The sequence below is a fragment of the Haliotis cracherodii genome, unplaced genomic scaffold (genome assembly GCF_022045235.1).
Source record: "Haliotis cracherodii isolate W230 unplaced genomic scaffold, xgHalCrac1.p SCAF_10, whole genome shotgun sequence".
Lineage (NCBI taxonomy): Eukaryota > Metazoa > Mollusca > Gastropoda > Lepetellida > Haliotidae > Haliotis > Haliotis cracherodii.
In genome coordinates this window covers 8,736,520-8,759,279 of record NW_027266265.1, presented here as the reverse complement: position 1 = coordinate 8,759,279, position 22,760 = coordinate 8,736,520, and the positions used below count along the sequence as shown (strand labels likewise).

Genomic DNA, 22,760 nt, shown 5'->3' with positions numbered 1-22,760 from the left:
ATTTCTCCACTGGCAATGTAATTATCGCCATGTGATAATTGTACCAATCTGTTACCGTTTCTCAAACATCTATAACACCACAGCAAGCAGTGTTAGCCATCAGTTACAATAAACGAGGTTTCCGCCTGTGTCTCTTCACCATGCTCTGGTCGTTGGCGCTAAGGGGCGGTAAGGGGTAGGTAGCCAAGCGGTTATCACCGAGGTTCCAGGTTCGATTCCACACATGGGTAAATTGCGTGAAACACATTTCTGGTGTCCACAGAATATCAGCGCCAAACTGGTTGTTCTAGATTTCGATTCTAGATTCTAGCAAAATAAACAGCCGACCAATTAAGTTGTTAAGACACCAAGCCATTGTCTTGCTATATATTCCCACCTCGGTGAGATAGTCCAGTGGTTGGTGAATGACTCATGTCGCCGAAGACCCGGATTGGTACAATGTGTGAAACTATGAGGAACTGGTGTGTCTGGTCCAGGTTCGATTCTGGGTTTTCTAGAAATCCAGCAGTCTATGCTCGTTGTAGGAGACTTAATGGATCGGTCCGGCTCGTGTGTTCGTTCCCCGACAGCGCGGATCGTTGCTCATGATATCAATCACTGGACTGTCCCAGACTCGATTATTCACAAACCGCTGGAATATGGCTGAGTGCGGCGTTAAACAACAAACAAGAAAATAAACAAATTAAATACCTACAGGTTTACAAACAATATGGCTTCCTCCCAAAGCTGGCCTAATATAATAGATGAGGTTCAATCTATTGATGATAAAAGTATGTACTGTATTGCAAAATAGCCATACTATGTTTCTAAAAAGGATATACACGAGAGCTACTGAACGTTTTTAACTACTGACAAAATCATCACAAATTCAATATGGCCCACATGTTTCCTGTATACAGGTTTAGACTGTGGGATCTTTTCACTCTAAAACAGTATGCTAGGACTCATATTCATAATATTAACTTGGCACACTTATACACTGAAGTATAGTCTACACTTATAGATATGAAACCCCGCCACCAGAGCCCTCAGATATTTCAAGATGGCCGCCAAGAGATTGATGGATTGACATGGAACATCAATACACTATTGGTCTGGACATATTTGAGTGATTTGAACTTCCACTTTGAGGTAAACAAACCCAGGGATGTATATAGAATACTCAATCATTTGCATAAATACAATATAACCACCAAATAGCAACATTTATATCTAAATTGACATGTTTTGGTGAGTTGAACTATCAATGTTGAATGTTATTGTCTGTACCTACTTATTGGCAAGACAGTAAACACTATAACAACTATTGTTTTCATTCATGTAAATATGTGTTGGAAGAAAGTATGAACACGTGAGTTTCTCTCAAAATTAACCAAAAACCAGAAGTGGGAGAGTTATCTCCCTTATAGTTCATAGTTCATAGTTATTAGTTTAAATCCAATATAACCACCAAATACCAATATTTGAATAAAAATCTGAAAACGTGTGACCCACTGCTCATTCAAGTACATCATCTGATTCATGAACATAATTACGCGAATAATAGTGGCAAAATTATCACGTTGAAAATTGAAATTGCAGGGTCATTTTACCTCGGAAGTCTCAGGTTCGTCATTGTCCTCTGAGAAGTCTGGTTGCTATGCATTGATACAGCTTGCACTAGAGCATTCCCAAAACACAACACTTAAATGACACGTGCTTCTGTTTGCATAACATTCTTTTTTTGTTGCAATTACAGCAGATGATGTCCAAGATTGCAGAAGGTGCTGCAGGCTGATCTGTCGGTATTGGTAAGCATCGTCCATTTATCATGTGCGATCCCCACTCCAATGGATTCATATTGAACCCTTTCTACTCCATCATTGGGTTGGGTGGTTTGTTGTTTAACGCAATATTCCAGCTATATGACGGCGGTCTGTTAATAATCGAGTCTGGACCAGACAATCCAGTGATTAATATCACGAGCATCGATCCACGCAATTGGGATCGATAACATGCATCAACCAAGTCAGCGAGCCTGGCCACCCGATCCCGTTAGTCGCCTCTTACTCCAAGCATAGTTGCTTTTTACAGCAAGCATGGGTTGCTGAAGACTTATTCTACCCCGGATCTTCACGGGTCACGTTCATTATCTGACAGTAGACACAGGGGCTCAGGTATCTTATGGCTGCAGATGATGGTGGCAGAGTTTGTGGCTCTACATGTGATATGTTCTTCGTCACCTTCTCGGAAATATCACTTGTACCGTAAGCTATCCAGCCATTCTTCCTTTGATCCGCCACATAAATACACAAGTTGATGTTCGCCAGTTTGCTTGTACAGTGCTGCACCCAGCTCTCTCCAGTTTGTCATCCTGATCATCTTCCCCAGGCAAGAGAGTTAACTGACTATAAAAGTCCAGTTTCCACCCTTGCCGAACTAGGCTGGTATTATGGAGTTACATTTTGACTGGGCTAACGAGTCTATGCATAGTCCAGTCAAAATCGCTCACCGAAATCGAAATCCGGTTCGTAAACTGTCGTTCAGATTTCGGTCGAGTGCAGGGTTTGCAAAGTATGTGCACCGCCAACTCGTTGTCAGCAGATATTTTCCAAATCTTTTCATGTTTTTAATCAAGGTGCTCAAGTGATTTAATGCATTTCGCGATGTAAGACCCGTTTTATGACACTATAGATCTTGATTATCTATCAGATCGTCCTGACTGGGCGCCACCATTTTGTTTGAAGCAAACGCAAGTGATACGAGAAGTGGAATCTGATTGGTCCACAGGAGAGGCTTAGAAGGGACATAAGTTGTGATAGACACTGGTGGCGCTACGATCGAGCCCAGTAATTCCAGCCTAGTTCGGGAAGGGTGGAAACTGGACTTTTAAAGTCAGTAAACTCTCTTGCCTCGGGAAGATGCCCCCAGATGGGCAATAAAGTGCTGTTTCTTTTTTCGTTGTTCAAGACTGCTTCCTTCTTCGATCGAATGACCATTTCCCCTGAGAAGTGGGTCAGGCTCAGAAATGACAGGGTGTATAGAATATCCTCAACAAGACAATTTCGCGGCATTTGTTACGTACATTCGGGAAAGGCGGTTTATACTCGTTTTCGAGATACAAAAATCAGAGATGCAGCTCTGAATGTCTGGCTCACGCGTAAGAGAATTCCCCATGCTGATTAGCTGATACAGATTTCACCTGACGGCACTAGATGCAGATCTGATTACAATGATTTAACAAGCATCTTCGTAGGAATCAATGAAACAATGGTAAACGTGGAACCACAGCTGAGTCACTAACTGTGTAGAGGAATGAGTTCTCCAAATAAATAAGGCATGAGTGAGTGAGTGAGTATGGTTTTACGCCGCTTTTGGCAATATTCCAACAATATCACGGCGGGGGACACCAGAAATGAGCTTCACACACTGTACCCATGTCAGGAATCGAACCCAGGTCTTCGACGTGACGAGCGAACGCTTTAATCACTAGGCTACCCGACCGCCCCCAAATAAGGGATGAGGTAACAGCTCTAATTTTATTCCAGATCGGGTGAAATGGGGTTTAACGTCGCGTCCAAGATTATTTCGCTTATGCAGGGACGTGCATGCACGTGTGTGTGTGGCTGTTTGTACTAGTCCGGACTAATGTCGATTTATAGTGCTAGCCCACTGAAATGCCATGCCGCAGTTTGACATGAATATCCCACTCAGACACAGTATACTGACTCCGAGCCGACCATTCCATGTTCTAGCCCCTTAATGCCGAGCACCAGACAGGGCAACAACAAGTACCATATTTTAACGCCTTTTGGAATGACGCGGCCGGGGATCAAACCTCGGACCTTCCGCTCTCCACTAGACCACGGAGGCGGGCTCAATAATATTCCAAATAAATAAGGCATGAACAGCTCCAATAATATTTACAAGTATTTTATCCTCCTTACTCCCATAACCTTCTTACCACCATACCCGTGCTCGTGGGTTTCACCAAAATGGAGAACGTCTGAGACCTGCATCACTTTGAGCTTACCTCACGCAACAAGCTGACACACCATATAACTGGAATGCTGTTCAAAGCGGCGTTAAACTCACTCTCTCCTGCTTACGATATCCCATCATGGTTATGGCCATGTTTGAGTGAGTGAGTGAGTGAATATGGTTTTAAGCCGCTTTTATCAATATCACGGCAGGGGACACCAGAAATGGGCTCCACACATTGTACCCATGTCGGGAATCGAGCCCGGGTCTTTGGCGTGACGAGCGAACGCTTAAACCACAAGGCCAGCCGACCGCCCCTGGCCATGTTTGTGAGAAAAACAGGGCCGTGAAGACAGGTGTGAAACTTAAGTTATATACATTTCTTATACCAAGTGAATTCTGTCAGAAGTCACTCATATCCATAGTAAGACTTGTGTAAATTGAAAAGTGGTTGTGGGATATTACGTTTCCAGTGCGTTAACCTTTGCTACAAACTACATAACACAAACAAGGTGAGCTAAGAACAAATCTCCGTTTAAAATAAGTATTTCCAATAATAGGGTATTCCAAACAACTTAAGTTGTTTTTCCTGTTATTTTCAAATTCGTAATCAATAACGACAAGAAAGTTCGTTAAATAGGTTACGTCATATTTATATATGGAAATATTATGGAAATACCATAAACATTATACATTCTTATAAAAGAACAAATCTTTCAGGATGTTCTGTTGAACTCATTGTTATCTTTACAGTTTGTTACATCCTTCTACTGAGACGACTGACGCACTATTTAAATTTATTCATTATACTCAAGGGGGCAGGGGTAAGGCGTCTAAGGCGTCGCAATCGCTGTGCAGAGTTGCGTCCCTTGGACACGCCAGAATCCTATGATTGTGGGTTCGAATCCCTGTTTCTAGGTTTGTCAGCACCAGACCCGTGCCCGTGGGTTTCACGGAAGTGGTAAACGTCTGAGACCTGCATCACTTCGGGCTTTCCTCCCACATTAAGCTAATACGCCGTGATACGTCTGGGAAATCTAGAACACGATTAGACCATGGTAACTCATTGGATGACTACAGGTAAAGCCGATTCACTTCTGTGTCCAAATACGTCTTAAAAGATGTACAATGCATACGTTTTACATACTCAATTTGCTGAAGCCATATCCCCGCAAGCTCCCAAGTCGTCAAAGACGTCGCAATTCGCTATGTGGTGTTGCGTTCCTTAGCCGTGCAAGAAAGCCATGGTCGTGGGTTCGAATCCCGGATTCCCTCTGATTATGTTTCTTGGTTTGTCAGAGCATCGCACCCGTGCTCATGGGTTTCATTATCTTCCCGAGGCTAGAGAGTAACTGAATAAAAAAGTCGAGTTTCCACCCTTGTCGAACTAGGCTGGTATTATGGAGTTACATTTTGGCTGGACTAACGAGTCTATCATAGTCCAATCAAAATCGCGCAACGGAATCGAAATCCTATTCGCTAACTGTGATGCAGATTTCGGTTGATTGCAGGATTTGCAAAGCATGTGCACCGCTAACTCGTTGTGAACACATATTTTTCAAATCTTCGTAATCAGGGTGCTCACGTGATTTGATGCATTTGGCGTTGTAAGACTCGTTTTATCACAATACAGATCTTGATTATCGATCAGATCGTCTTGGCTAGGCGCCGCCATTTTGTTTGAAGCAAACGTAAGTGATACGAGAGGTGGAATCTGATTGGTGCATAGGAGAGACATAGAAGGGACATAACTCCTAATAGCCACTGGTAGCGCTACGATCGAGTCCGGGAATTCCAGCGTAGTTCGGCAAGGGTGGAAACTGGACTTTAAAGTCAGTTAACTCACTTGCCTCGGGAAGATGGGGTTTCACCTAAGTATAAACCGGCATCACTTCAGGCTCCAGGTGACTCAACGCCCTGCTCCGTACTCCTAATACAGGGGGCACGGGTGACTCAGTCGTCTAAGGCGCCGCGATTCGCTGTGCAGAGCTGCTTCCCATGGGCACGCCAGAAACCTATGACTGTGGGTTTGAATCCCGGTTCACCCCGATTATGTTTCTAGGTTTGTCAGCACCATACCCGTGCTCGTTGGTTTCACCGAAGTGGTAAACGTCTGAGACCTGCATCAACTCGGTCTTTTCTCCCACATTAAGCTGACACACCGCGATATAACTGGAATACTGTTAAAAGCGGGGTTAAACCCAACTCACTCACACACACTCATTACCCTCAAACGACAGATAATCCGACGAATCATTCGTCACCACTCGCCCCTTTCCGTAACCTATTAGGCTTGTCCCGGAAATAAGACGAGTTTACGTGTGGTTGGTACTCTTGAACAAATTCAGCCCCGTGGGGATTACGTTGAAGAAATAACCTCCAGAATGCTAGGATACCGTATGAGCTTACTAATGAGTGTTTGTTTGTTTGTTTGTTTGTTGTTTAACGCCGCACTCAGCAATATTCCAGCTAAATGACGGCGGTCTGGACCAGCTGATCCAGTGATCGCTATAAACTAAATATAATTGTTGTTGCGATTTGCATGCAATCTCAGTTCACATATTCAGTCTAATACGATTCACGTAATGTTGTGACAGATTTTATGCCCCTTCAATCAGATCACAAAGTTTACTGACTCTTCTTGAATGAACCACGATTCTAAAGACTATAGTAGTGTCCTTGATGTTGTTTGACGGCGGACTCTATTACATATATAACTATGACGGTGTTGTGTAAATAATCGTCTGAACCACACAATCCAGTGATTGACATCATCAGCATCGATCGGTTGCTGGTTGCCTATATTTCAACGGATTCCTGACGGTCTGTAAATAATTCATCCTAGACCAGAAGAACCTAAGTTTGTTTGTTTGTTATTTAACGCCACACTCCAATATTCCAGCTTTATAACGACGGTCTGTAAGTAATCGACTCTGGACCAGACGATCCAGTGATTGACATCATCAGCATCGATCCACACAATCTGGATACGATGACATGCATCAACAAAGTCAACAAGCTTGAGCACCCGATCCCGTTAGTCGCCTCTAACGACAAGCACGGCTTCCGGATCTACCCGGATCTTTACGGGTCAGACGACCCTAAGAGCGGACCACGCCTTTAAGCCATTAAGTATTTACTCACGTGTTATCATTGAAATTGGGTATCAATAGTTAACAATATATTTTTTACAATATATCTTTGGTCTATTGGGTCCAGTCTGTTGAGTAATTTCTCATTTGCATATGTTTAATTACTGCCCCAAGGGAAACGTATCGGATGGCCTCAAAACAGTGTAGTTATTTATTAATAGTTTATGCGCAGTCCTGCCCACACACACTTCTTTCTGGATCCGCGTAGGAATTCACTGTTTGATAATATAAACAACGCCCCCGACTTTCCTTCACAGTATGACTGAGCGGATTGTTCTTCAGCGTCAAACAAACCGCTCACGAGGGATGGGTCTCATGCAATGTATACAAGTCTGACATCAGACCCAGGTCCGCGCACGCCGAGCCGACGCTGTTTATGAGAACACCACCAAAGAGTTTTTTCTTCATTTCATATTCCGCTAAATAAATTGTTTTTAAAGAAAAAATAACGGTAAAAGACCGAAACGCATTTAGCGCTATTCTGCAAACACCGGACCTTCCAGATCACGTGTCCTGACGTCATAGACATTGCCGTACATCATGACCATTGTCGTTCTACATGATGGTTGCATAGTTGGATACGGCACAAAGTCGTATGAGTCGTGGGTTCTGACAACATTAGTTGACTGCATTCTACAACAAATGTCCATAAATTGACGTTCCAATATGGCCGACGTGTCGGCCATTACCAAATCGGAAGCTGTTGTTACTGTTGCGCCATAACATCAAGCTTCGTTGCACTAGCCTTGGCTGGGAGATGTATGCCAGCATCATACAGCCCAGATATTATTGTGGCAGCAATTTTGAAAATCAGACAATCTTTTGGGCATATTTCAACCGTAGATTTCCGGGCCAATACTGGACAAAGTGGCGTGGACACGGGTGGCGTGTGACCCATTGTTTGAAAAAAAACGATTGCCAGACAGCAACCAGGACCAATAGATGTCAGAACTCGAAGGCTCTGTAGGCCCCGACAAGGACTCCGGGGCTTTTCCGTCATGTTGGCGTCAGTTGCATTGGAAGGACATAGCTAAAATACTTTAATTAAAGAATAAAAATGAAATTTAAATATGGCAGTCCGATAGTGATGACAGGCTGACGATGAGAATCATGACTTGTTCGAGTTAGCTTAATCACTTCAGTGACCAGTTCCCAGGGTCAGTGAATCACGGACATGTATAAATATATAGGGTTGATTCATGAGCTTTGGGTGTGAAATGAAAGTTAGCGAACCAAGACAAAAAGCCCCATTGCATAACCTTTAAATATCCACCGACAGGGCAGCTTGTTCAGTGACGGCTGTCATAACGAACCGTTGCATGTTTTACCAAGTTCCATTCTGTAAAAAGGTTTGATTTTTCAACTTTGTACACCACTATCCCACATGTCAAACTTAGGACAAACTTCATTCCTTGATCCATGGAGCTTTTGTTACAAAACGTGGTGAACTCAGATACAGTATCTATATTCAGAGGTTGAGGACAATTTGTGAAAAATGAAAGCAAATGCCATCTGAGGTTTACTGAAAAAACTGTATGTGAAATGCTGGACTTCCTCATTGATAACATCTACGTAAAACTTTGAGGTAAGACATTAAGGCAAGAAGAAGAAGGCAATCACCATGCGCACCAACTGCGCTCCTCTTCTTGCGGATCTGTTTCTTTATGATGATGAATCTGAATTTCTGTTCAGATTGTCAAAGTCAAAACATGGTAATTTGGCCAAGAGGTTTAACTTAAGCTTCAGGTACATCGATGATCTGATATCGTTCAATAACAATCAAATAGCCAATTCCCTTCCACTGATTTACACACCTGAACTTGAAATAAAGGGGACCTGTGAGACCGCTTCGTCTGTTTCATATTTAGATCATAAAGATTCAGAGTGACAAATACTCTCCACAAGACTGTATGACAAGAGGGATGACTTAACTTTCCAATAGTCAATTTTTCCTTCATGTTGAGCAATATTCCAGCAGCTCCAACCTTTGGTGTTTACGACTTTTGGGATAAAATCGAGCCAAGCTCTTTCTACCAAGATTTCAAAGAGCATCACGCGACACTTTCTCAGAAGTTGTTTGATCAAGGTTACAACACTAAAGACCTCAGTAAAGCTTTCAAAAGGTTTGATGGTAGACATGCGGAGGACATTAAATTTTCCAATTGACAAAAATGATGTCCGATGCAATTCCCAATTTTGACTTGTACCACATGTTCCCGTGTTTTTTCAGGTGAACAATTGATTTGCCCTTGCATGTGTTTGTGACGGGTCCCCCGGTGGGGCAGGATACGCTCATCTTTTCGCGAACACCTGATATCATTACTATTTGATAGTGATTCATAAACACATGCTCATGATATAGTCGGCATCTTACAATCGACTCTGCTTTCAGCAGAGATTTCTATTGGATATGGAAGGGGTTTTGAAGCTTTATTTACAAGAACATGTTTTGACCGTCATGCAACAAATACACGTGCTTGAACGAAATTCATCTCCCCATTTTGTTTTGAAATATTCGCTTCATGCTGTTAGTGTCGTTACTCCTGCAAAGTATCTTCACGACATAGTTATTGTCCTTTCTGTAGTTCCACGTATTCAACATATCGCCACATGCTTATGAGTCACAACGTGACGTTCAGAGTTCCCATGCTAGTGTGATGCTAAAACCTACACATAGCTAAACTCGTGTTTTGACTGGTTATTATGCTCATATCGACCTACGCGATTGCTCTAGCTACAGATTCCGGGAATGTGAAAGTGTGTTGAAAATATAATAACGAATAAAAAATGATGGTGACAAATAGATCGACACCTGAATTTACTGTAGGCCATTAGGACCCACACAAAATTAAAACTGCTGGCCCAATAAGTGAGTAAGTGAGTGAGTTGGGTTTAACGCTGCTTTTAACAGTATTCCAGTTATATCACGGCGTGTTAGCTTAATGTGGGAGGAAAGCCCGAAGTGATGCAGGTCTTAGACGTTAACCACTTCGGTGAAACCCACGAGCACGGATATGGTGCTGACAAACCTAGAAACATAATCGGGGCGAACCGGGATTCGAACCCACAATCATAGGTTTCTGGCGTGCCCAAGGGACGCAACTCTGCACAGCGAATCGCGGCGCCTTAGATGACTTGGCCACCTGTGCCCCCTCTGACCCGATAAGAGATTGACATCGGCGCCAGGCCTACGGGCAGGCGGTCATTTCGAACGCACATCCATCAAATTACAAATAATATCTTGATTTATTGCTATTATTTTGAAAAACTTGAACTAATACTATTGTTGAGCAGCAGTACTGTCAACCTGTTACTGCCATCCTAAATTTTTAAGTTTGTATTTATGGTACGCTTCATATATCATTTAATGATATGAAACTGTAAAAGTGAATCTGAGTTGATTTGAACACTGGGTGTGTTCTGGTTCAGTGTCATAAGAGTGAGTGAGTGAGTATGGTTTTACGCCGCTTTTAGCAATATTCCAGCAATATCACGGCGGGGGACACCACAAATGGGCTTCACACATTGTACCCATGTCGGGAATCGAACCCGGGTCTTCGGCGTGACGAGCGAACGCTTTAACCTCTAGGCTACCCGACCGCCCCCAGTGTCATAAGAAGCCATGTTACTTTTTATTCTTTATTTTATGACATCAATAACTAACTCACTCACTCACGATTTTGAGATATCAATAAATATATTCACAAATTAGATTATTAGATATCAAAAACAAATATTAAAAAATGAGTTATTGAATCGTAATTCGAAGTTAAGATATCTATGAATTATCTGTCGACATGACAAATGCGAAACGTATTATTTTATATTCGAAAATCTGTTTTACGACAGCAAAAGTTTCTTCTTGATACAACATGTCTGTCTAAGATGAGACACACGCTCAACCCCACCCACAAAAGTTATTCTAATACGAATACTTGCTTAATTTTTCAACTCTATCCGTACATTACCTTGAATGGATGTAGAATATAGAGGTTTGGTTGTCCTTTAGCATATGATTGTTCCAGGATCCGTGTGTAGGCTGAAGAGAGTTCCAAAACTCCTGCGCTGTTTAACGTCGCTAAAACATAAAATCATTAAAATTAATATAATAATCATTTGTCATTAAGGTGGCTGACACCCCCGCCGCAAAAAAGACAGACTATTTCGTGAGGGTGGATAGGATTTCATCTGTACTACAACGATATACAAGTAACTTTTATGAGTGAGTGAGTATGGTTTTACGCCGCTTTTAGTAATATTCCAGCCAGGGACACCAGTAAGCTAGACAAAAATTGTACCCATGTGGGGAATAGAACACGGGTCTTCGGCGTGACGAGCGAACGCTTTAACCACAAGCCTACCCCAACGCCTCGGGTCAATGGCGCATTCATTTCACCAGAAATGGACTTAAGACATTGTGCCCATGTGGGGAATCGAACCCGGGTCTTCGGCGTGACGAGCGAACGCTTTAACCACAAGCCTATACCCAAGCGCCCCAATGACATGCCTCAACCAGGTCAGCGAGTCTGACCACCCGATCCCGTTAGTCGCCTCTTACGACAAGCATACTCGCCTTTTACGATTAGCAAGGGTTGCTAAAGACCTACCCTATCCCGGATCTTCAGGGGTCTTATCCGCCATGTCACTATGATATGTATATGTGTGAAATCATAACTAATAAGATGCTAATTCCCATAGTTTATGTTCATGTACAAAGTGTATCCATTGTATTCTACATTTACTGTCAAACTGAAAGAACAACTATAATTCCAGAATTTCTGTGAACAAGTTTTCAGTAACATTATATAAAGATATTCCCCGAAAATTATTCGGACCTGATTTTACCCCAGACTTGTATGAATTGAATTATTAAACATATATCACTATCTTGAAACTATGAGACATGTGACTCACTTCGGGCAGAACCTGAACACTAATTAGAAGTTACCTGAAACGACATAGAAGTAGAAATATTTCAAATTAAATAATAATCTACTCCTAGGCTACAAAATCCAATAGACTGGCCCCAAGTAAGTAAATAATATATTGAATACCACCACCACCCCACACCACCACCACACCACCCCCCACAAACATACAATAAAACTACGAAACAAGTACATAAATAGATAAAAAAAAAATAATTAAAAAAATAAACAAATAAATAAATAAATAAATAAATAAATAAATAAATAAATAAATAAATAAATAAATAAATAACCAGTGTTGGAGTAAATACTCGCTGGCTCAAAATATTAACTGGAACACTGCGACCGTTATTAACTGAAGTCTGCAGTCTGAACCTCTCAGACACCTTGGCTCCAAATTCGAACAAAATCAAAGCAGAGGTTCTGGAGATATCTCGCCAACAATTTCCGGAGCCAAATACTTTGGCTGTCGCTTCGCACACAAACACGTTGGCGGGGGACAAACATCCTAGAGTGAATCAGGTACAAACATTCCCCCATGCAAATAGAAAGGCAGTAGATATAGCTAGCCTACCTACGTGCAGTGTGACGAGGTGTTATCTCCAGATACGACCAATGCATGTGGAGATGATTATTGACCAACGATTGGCCCTTTCTGACTCGAGATAATTAATTTTTCAGCCTGGCGCTCATATAGTTGCCTTTCACGTGGGAATTCCTTTTTACTATATATATTAACTTAGCCAACACCCGCTCTCTTTATGCATTGCAAGGTCAAGAGCGTAACAATAGAAGTATCACACAGGCTGAGGAAAGGGAATGTTTCTCACATTGATTCTACATCCTTAACAGATCGACCTCTGATGCTGTAATTTGAATGATGAGAAGATATAGCAAGCAATTTCCTTCCTGTCAATATGACTAACGGCACAGTCATGGTGGGGTTTTCCTTGCCAGTTTACGAAGCACAATGACTTATCCATCTTGATTAGGCATTGTTTGTTTGTTTGTTGTTTAACGCCGCACTCAGAAATATTCCAGATATATGACGGCGGTCTGTAATAATCGAATCTGGACCAGTCATCAGTGATTGACATCATGAACATCGACCCACGCAAATGGGATACGATGACATGCATCAACCAAGTCAGCGATCCCGTTAGTCGCCTCTTACTGATTGGACACTAGCGCCTTCGGCAACGGTATATAACGTAAGGTCCGTATCATACAATCATGCTTTTAAACAGGTTCCCTTGACTTGGCAGGCGCAGACAATTAATAGTTTTATAAAACCTGACCATTACAAATCATGAGTACGAACCGTGGCAATACCGGGTTAGAATTGTTCCCCAACAATGCTCGCCGTGAGGTGACTTGGTTGATTGCGTGTCATCGTACCCCGACGGCGAAGATCTTGGCCCACATCCATCACTGGATTTTCTGGTACAGACTCGATTATTTACATCCTCTCATATAGCTGGGTGCAGCGTTAAACAACAAACAAACAAAACATGTACAATAATAGCTTTGAAGTCAGGTTTAGTTTGAAGAAGATCGCCATGCAAATACATTTTCTCTGCAACGCAGATTAAAGGGAAACGCCATCAATTGGCAGTCTCAGAAAGTTGGATTCAAGTCTTTTTAACACTGTCTACCCCAGTATTCGGATGTTTATGAGTTTTACACGTTAAAACCTTTAGTTACATAGAAACAATGCCCAAGTATCACAAAAGACATGAACTAGAAGTCCTGGCGTAATAATAATGTGCTTTTATATAATGCGCCATATACACACCCTAACGTATGCAGAGCTCCAGATAACTTTTAGAGCAATTAAGTTTTTACTCTAGGGTTTCTATTTTAATGGGTTATTACAGTTGTCATTGGGTAACCAATATTCTTTCACTCATCTATTCATCATTCTATTGGGTTTTTCCCACAATTAGTGAACATTTTAAGATTTAAAAAAAAATGAAATAATGTTTTTGATGTATAGAACCGTTCTAAATATATAGGCTTGACTAAGTAAGTAAATTAGCTCGTAATTGTGTGTCTGAAATTAGCTCCTTTGTACGCATGCTGAAAAAGCTTCGGTGCTGTGTTTTAACATTTGAGTTTTTCATTTCATGCATGCGTTTCTGTACGCAAGTTAATTGAAAGTATTTGGGTTTTGAATGTTTTGGGGGGGTATTTTACGGTAATACGCTTCTTATCTGTAGATCTGACTGCATGCTCAAACCGTCACATTATTACCCCGATCAATGGATCAGTATATGCATTCGACTTTCATTGTGGGGAGGACATAACTTGTCCCATTATGGGGAATATTCTCACCCAAACAACGGAGCAACATTGTGTAGATCGCAGGGTCTTAACGACAGCGGCCTCTATGGAGCGAGGCGACATGCGTCCTCGTGAATGTGTTTGCATCGAATCGTGAAGCCAGACACGAAAAATGATCCTTTGCCGGAGCAGAGAGCTGAAAGGGGCAACCATTTGATTTTCAGGGTGATGGAGTGAGTTTTGGGTTGAGATCAGCTTTTTTTGTTTAGTTGCTCAACTATTAGATAAAAACGTATTTTTTTATTTTTCATTTATTTATTTATTTATTTTATTTTATTTATTATTTGGGGGGTGGGGGTGGGTTGGGAGTGGGATGAATCCACATCAATCCCCCTGAAAATCGAATTGTTGCATGCCAACTCTCGTTGGTTTGTCAGACTGCCATGACCCAGCCCCTGAGCTTAAAGTACTTCGTACCGAAACTTCACGCATTAGAAAGGTCCGGTACAGTAACAGCAGGTGAGGATACCGGGTTAGAATAGGTCCCCAGCAATATATGCTTGTCTCCCCGTGAGGATACCGGGTCAGAATAGGTCCCCAGCAATATATGCTTGTCTCCCCGTGAGAATACCGGGTCAGAATAGGTCCCCAGCAATATATGCTTGTCTCCCCGTGAGAATACCGGGTCAGAATAGGTCCCCAGCAATATATGCTTGTCTCCCCGTGAAGATACCGGGTCAGAATAGGTCCCCAGCAATATATGCTTGTCTCCCCGTGAGGATACCGGGTCAGAATAGGTCCCCAGCAATTCATTTTTGTCTCCCATGGGATAGAGGATCAAAATAGATCCCCAGCAACCTATGTTTTGTCACGCAGTAAGGCGTTCCCGTTAGAATAGGTCCCCATGCTTGTGATGCTAGGTGACCAATGGAATTAGGCGGTGATATCAGTGTCGATTATGTGCCATAGTATCCAGACTTCGTGTGGCGTTGCTCGTATCAATGCCTGGTTAACGGGTCAGTACACAATCATGTACAGGCCCATTGTAAACGGGTAACTTGGGTACCCGGGTACCCGGGTCGGTACTCAGTAGGACCCGGGTACCCACAGGACTACCCGGACCCGTGGTTAATCATGTGATATATTGTTTAATGACAAAAAATATCTAGAACTCTATGGTTACACTACAAGTCACTAATGTTCGCATTTCTTTCTGACTATGCACCCATTCCTTCTGACTTTTCATATGGTTGAATAAAGATGTAACTTAAGTCAACTTCAGTGTATGCATGGCCAGATCGTTTAATACATGTATCAAAATACGTTTTGCAAGTGCTGTAGCAAAAAAAAATATTCCCAATCGGATATTTTGTATCTCTTGAGACCTATATTGGGTACCCGGGTAGGGTCGGGTGATAGGGGTGTGGGTACCCGGGTAGTAAATTTGGACTCGTCCCAGCCCTAGCCCATTGATATAGCTGGATTATTACTCAGTGTTGTCTTAAGCACAATTCACCAACTAACTGATTCCTACCCATTTCTAACATACCTCCAATAGTTCGAAGGTCGTGAAAGCTCTTTGATGTTTGGATGACGTCACTGCCTGCCGTGACAGTAATATGCATACACAATCGAACCAAGTTGTGTCGAACTTGGATATGTCGAATTCCCGGTTGTATACTATTAGAGATTTGCACCTGATATATTTACACTAGATCACTAGGGTAACTTTCGATAATTAAAAACAGGAAAATCTAGGATTATATAATATTGACGCCTTATTGGTACTGATATTCTCGTGGATATGAGAGAAGGACATATGCATATGCTACCTCCAAAATATTATCATATTTTACAGATATTTCGTCAACGAAGATGTGTGTGAACCTGTTGAAAACCAGACGACAGTGGACAAGGAGGGCGCAGACGACAGGCGGAAGCAACTCATGCACCTCTGCGATAATGAAGGGAGTGCAAATTCATTCTCCATACACCTCATGGAAAGAAATGCAAGCATAATCGAGCAGTGTTGGACTAATTGATCAGTTGCATCGGTTTATAAGCAGGATATACTCACAAAATCCCACTCGCAACCTGTGAAAAGTCGTCTGCGATCTGCAATGACATGGTCCTATTTTTAGCCACAGCGGGAAAACCGTGTCTGTCTAGCCAACACAATCCTAGCAAAACAATCGGGTTTCCCGTGTGATACTGCAGATATATTGTCAACTTTGTCGTTATTCTGAGTGAAAGAGGCTTGTAATGTTAGTTTTCAGAACATGGCATTTAAAGTTATGTCCATTGTGTTTACCAGTGACCTTTCGTCTTGATAACCAACAGTCGAACAATAACGAACAGCAGACAATATATCTATCAGTGTTAACATCGTATTGAAAAATACATATTCTGCACAAACATCTTTAAAATTAATATTAAAACGTATTCACATATATAAGTACAGCGAAATTATATTTGCTACACTGAAACTGAAAATTAATTGTTTGACCTCGACGTACCCTTCATGCTGAAGCAATTTCTAAGGGAGCTTGATGGACGGAGCCTTCCGTTGGGGATCCAGGTTAGAATAGGTCCCCAATTCTACCCATGGCTGTCGTAAGAGGCAACTAAATGCTCTAGATGGACAGACTCATCGTATCGTGGTACACTGCTCATACTATCAATCACAGGTTTGTCTGGTCCAGACTTATTATTTACAAGCCGACGTCAATATTTCAAAGTTCGGCCTCAACCAACAAGCTTTTGACGAAGGATTGGTAAGCGGCTACAGAGTAGGGTATAAACAAGTGTATATGAATTTAATGAGCTTTGGTCAGTATTCCAACCATGCATGTTACGGTGGATAATAGCAAGAATAAACTTCACACTTTGTATTCCTGTATAGCATCGAAGTCACCACTGCTCTCTCGTGTCCCCCATACTTTGCAGCGTTAAGGCGACTGTGCTAGTCGTAAGAGGCGACCGACGGGAACGGGTGATCAGGCTCACTGCAAGTTATCGTATCCCAATTGCATGGATCGATGCTCATGATGTCAATCACTGGACTGTCCGGTCCAGACTCGATTATTTATCTCAGAGGGGCTAGCGCTGTAAAACCCGCATCAGTCCGAATTATTACAAGCACTCAATCATTGCCTTATTCGTTGTGGATTTGAGAAAATTACATGGGTACATGGAGATTAATAATCGTTGAAAATTTTTAAAGAAACTTTATTTTTGTCTCACATAAATAATGATATGCGTACACACGATGTTTAGGAAAGATTATGAATTTTTTTTAAAAACATTCCTCACGGTAAATTGTAACTTTAAAAATGTTTATGATATTCGGCGACAATCACAAGAGGGAGGGGGGCACGGGTGGCCCAGTCGTCTAAGGCGCCGCGATTCGCTGTGCAGAGTTGCGTCCCTTGGGCACGCCAGAAACCTATGATTGTGCCAATTATGCTTCTAGGTTTGTTAGCACCATAACCGTGCCCGTGGGTTTCGCCGAAGTGGTAAACGTCTGAGACCTGCATCACTTCGGGCTTTCCTCCCACATTAAGCTGACACGCCGTGATATAACTGGAATAATGTTAAAAGCTGCGTTAAACCCTACTCACTCACAAGAGGGAGACACGACCTGTCCTAGACTGGTTTATCTGCCCTAGAGCGCATGTGCTCGTCGCCTGCAGCCGCCAGGAAACGAAGGGCAGGGTACCAGTCCAGCTCTATACGACCTATTTCCCCATACATCATTTCGCTGCGGCGAAACGTTGACCTTTTTCCATAAAGCGAGTGTGTCTGTCGAGAGGGACGGGGACAGGCCTACAGGATATCGCTCTACCGGAAAACGGTGACCCAGTTCCCGTGTATGCAGACATTAGCACTTTTCGACATTTTGAATAATTGATGTATCAGGCTACAGGAGTAAACATATTACCATTAGGAAGGTAACTCTCATTGAGAAGTATGATTCATATTAAAAATAACCAACTCACTCACAACGTTGTGGGTTTCAATTTTAACAATATGTCTCCACAGATCTACTTCATCATCAAATAATATTATAACAATGCAGTGGGTACAATGTGTGAAGCCCATTTCTGGTGTCCCCCGCCGTGATATTGCTGGAATATTGCTAAAAGCGGCGTAAAACCATACTCACTCACTCACTCACTCACTCACTCACTATAACAATGCAGCTGTTACCTTGAAACAAATATTAATAACTTTACCACTATATAGATATATCAATGTCAACAGTATCACGTATACCACTATGATTGTGAAAACACATTACTAGTTTTGTTTTCATAATATATTTGTTTTCTACTTTTAATACATAAATATTTAGACTGAATTGTGCCATATTTTCATTCCTGATTCTGAAGGTGCCACGTGCAAACTACAATTGTTTTATCTTCTGTGTTACACATGCGCCATGTTGAAAGTCATCTTCTTGTATCCTGAGTGAGTGAGTGAGTTGGGTTTAACGCCGTTTTTAACAGTATTCCAGTTATATCGCGGCGTGTCAGCTTAATGTGGGAGGAAAGCCCGAAGTGATGCAGGTCTTAGACGTTTACCACTTCGGTGAAACCCACGAGCACGGGTATGATGCTGACAAACCTAGAAACATAATCGGGGCGAACCGGGATTCGAACCCACAATCATAGGTTTCTGGCGTGCCCAAGGGACGCAACTCTGCACAGCGAATCGCGGCGCCTTAGACGACTGGGCCACCCGTGCCCCCTCTTGTATCCTGAACATCCATAGGATGAGGATGCAAGTAATTTCAATGCCAGATATAAACCAACTATTGTGAAATAATTCCCCATCAGTAGGTATTCGGCGTTTGAATAGGTACCCAGCAATATATGCTAATTGTAAGGGGAGTGGGGCGGTCGGATAGCCTAGTGGTTAAAGCGTTCGCTCGTCACGCCGAAGGCCCGGGTTCGATTCCTGACATGGGTACAATATGTGAAGACCATTTCTGGTGTACCTCGCCATGATATTGCAGGAACATTGCTAAAAGCAGCGTACAACCATACTTAATCACTGTAAGGGGAGTGAGTGAGTTAAGTTTAATGTCGCTTTGAACAGTACTCCAGTTATATCATGGCATGTCTGCTAAACGGACACAGGCCTCAGAAATCCACGACTACGGGTTTGGCACTGACAACTCTAAAACAATCGAGGCGAAACGGGATTCGAACCCATGACCATAGGTTTCTCGCGTGTCCAAAGGGACGCAACTCGACTAGTGGCGCCTTAGGCGACAGGGCTATCCGTGTCCCGAATTGCTAGAGGCGACTGAATTGATCGGGTGACCAAGCTTAATGTTGGTTGACTGCGTGTCATGGTACCCTTTAGCGTGGATCCTTGTTCATAATATCAATCATTGGACGACCCGTGAAGATCCGGGGTAAAATAGGTCTTTAGCAACACATGCTTGCCGTAGAAGGCGATTTATGGGATCTGGTGGTCAGACTCGCTGACTTGGTTGATGCATTAATTTCATCGCATCCCAAATGCGTGGGTAGTTGCTCATGATGCCAATCACTGTCCGGTCGAGACTCGATTATTTACAGACCGCCGTCATAGAGCTAGAATAATGCTAACAACAAACAAACAAGCAAAATTTACGACAAATATGTCAGTCATGTTCTATAAAGTACTTAAGTATAGATACTCACATCTGTTGGGGGTTTTTTTTAGAGCTGTTTGTGATAATATCAATCACTGGATTATCTGGTCCAGACGCTTTTATATACAGACCATCATCATAAAGCTGACATACATGAGTGCAACAACCATCATATACTCACTCTTCCTCTCCAAGCCTATACCACAAATCTGCCAGAAATGTTCTATCCAGACCTTAAGTATAGCAGCTACCTATTTCTGTTTTTCCGGTTTTTCTGTAAATCTTCACCAGTCACGTCTAGACACAATTAAGTAGGGAAATTCAAGGACTATCTACCCGTGACGGTCCGAGATATTGCTACATCGTGTCGCATGCTAGAAGTCACGTAGATTTTATGATGCAACTTCATTTTCGTATTTCAAAGTTAACAGCACTCTTTTTAAAATCTCTTTCATCAGTGACACCAACACGCATGAAAGCACGTACAAGGACGCGTTCAAGAACAGGTACACGAACAGGCTGATGGAAATATATATTGTAAACTACGGTTATAACGAACTCAAGGGGGCAAATGTGGATTTTCCGATTTTCCGATTTTCACTGCGCAGTTGAAATAACAAGCATTCAGTGATAGTAACATAATCATTCAGAATTTATTCAGAGTTTATTCAGAGTTCATTCAGAAAGTATTGACTTTAGCATATGATTGTGAGGATAAATGTAACTTTGCTCACATCACAAAGATCCTTTGTAACTCACAGCGGAAAACATTCAACATTTCCTTTTGTGTGGGAACACGTCAGGGATATTTAAATAGCTATGTAAGAGAGTGACTAAACGCATCCTGGTCGTCCAAAGTTAGTCAAGGTGTAGACATTATAATTAATAACTTCTAAAATCGACATAGATCTAGTGGGCGGACAAACAGATTATGTTTTCAGTGACATTGACTGCGTTATAATATTGCTAAAAGCGGCGTAAAGCCATACTCACTCACTCACTCCATTCCTGAAACATAATGGCGCGTTTAAACAATAGAATGACATCACAGATGTTTTATTTCCCTTTCCTAACTGACTTGCTTTAAATTCATCACTGAAATCATGACGGTAAGACAAAGAAGAATCTTCTCGAAATGTTAATTCTATCCCACTTTTGTCAAACGTTTGGCCTGTAAACCCGTTGACAAGTTGGAAAGCTAAACCCCTCTGCTGTGGGTTTTAAACATTCTCTATGGACGGTTAATGTCTATTCACTGAGTTTGTAGGGTTTATTTAACTTAGCGACTGGCCATTTATTATAGGGGTGGGATTCCCTATTATAAATGATGGGTAGTCCCTTCAATAAAAAGGCGGATATATTTGTGACAGAAAGAGTTGATTCGCGATTAATAGCGCCGTATGTATTCATCATATCTACTGCATATATACCATGTATTATTGTATAGGCAGAATGAATGCAATCAATAATATGTAAAATTACAAAAGAAAATGAATGTCACGCAAAAACGCCGGATACGATCCCGGATCCAACATGGGTGGCCTAACACGTGCACAATAACAGAGAATATTGCCATTAGACTTATCTCCCTTTGACTGAGCAACGCATATAAAAGATCACTGACTGACTTTTGTATTTTCTAGAAGCAAGTTATGAAATATTGAATTTATAGAAACGAAAACTAAAAGGAAAAATGAAACATTCAATTTGATAACATGTGATTAACATATGTATCATTACATAAAGTATCATTATTATCAAAGTCAATGTTTTGTGTCATTTGCAAGTACAGTGTCTGTGCTATTGCCCTGAATTGTTGGATAGGCGTGATCATTGTTCAATCAACCGTGATCAAGACTGTACAAACAGTGCTTCCTACCTCCATATATACTTGTCAACCATACTCTGTATATCACTTGCTTAATAACGACGTTAAAACCTACACCGAAACGTCGCTCCTAATTGTAATAAAGAAGTTGTTCATCCATATATATTGCCCTTACTTATGTTCAAATCAGTTGACGTATGATAAATATAGACATTGTTCTATGGTTGACAACTTCTTTATAGTCTTGCTTGACAACGGTATAATCTGTATCAAAACGTCGCTTTCACAGTATAACAAAGAAGTTATCAATGCAAATTGTCTATTTATCATTGCCCTGGTTTGTTGTTGAATCTACATGACAGATATAAAGTGTAACTCTGCGATATGATTGGACGAAAATTAGAACATCCATCCATTTCATTATGTACAAGATATAATATTCTTATTTCATAATATATTTCAAAAGGAAAGAACGTTACCTTTTTTGGTGATCAGCTATAATTAACTGAGTGAATCATAGTTTCCGTGGTAGGAAGTTCGCCGATCAGTTGAACATACCGATGTGTGATGTTGTCCATTGTGTATTGCCTCATGCCCCAAGTTAGAAACATTTCCGCTGTGTGGTGTGTGTGTTTTTATCGTCTAATCATGGATAAATATAGATTTGAAAAAGCTAACCGTGAAGACGTCTTTAAAATATATTACAAAAGATAATGATATACTATATAGGTTTGTATTATATTGCTGTTAAAAATTTTAGTATCGATCTAGGTTAATTAATGTCAATTATTAAATAAAGATAGATGGATCTGCAAAGTTTAAGAAAATAAATTGATAGGTCAAGCCAATCATTTCGTTATGAATTAACAAAAGTAAAAACGACAAAAAAATTGATCTAAAGTAAATAATATTTCTTATGCGATATAAGTAGAGATTTTACTTACCCCCATTCCATAAGATGAATC

General features: G+C 41.5%; 1 protein-coding gene across 2 annotated transcripts in view; it reads right to left on the bottom strand.

Moving 5' to 3' along the window:
• Nucleotides 1-22,378, bottom strand: part of LOC139454041 (uncharacterized) — a 40,758-nt gene extending 18,380 nt beyond the window's left edge. The window contains exons 1-2 of one of the 2 annotated variants that reach the window (XM_071235526.1): nucleotides 22,275-22,378; nucleotides 11,081-11,190 (exon numbers count right to left, since the gene is read on the bottom strand). The gene's annotated coding sequence lies outside the window, so the exon portion shown is untranslated. Of the gene's footprint in view, nucleotides 1-11,080; nucleotides 11,191-16,400; nucleotides 16,439-22,274 lie in introns of those variants that run through there. The other variant, XM_071235525.1, reaches the window with a different exon arrangement.
• Between the last annotated feature and the right edge of the window lie 382 nt (nucleotides 22,379-22,760).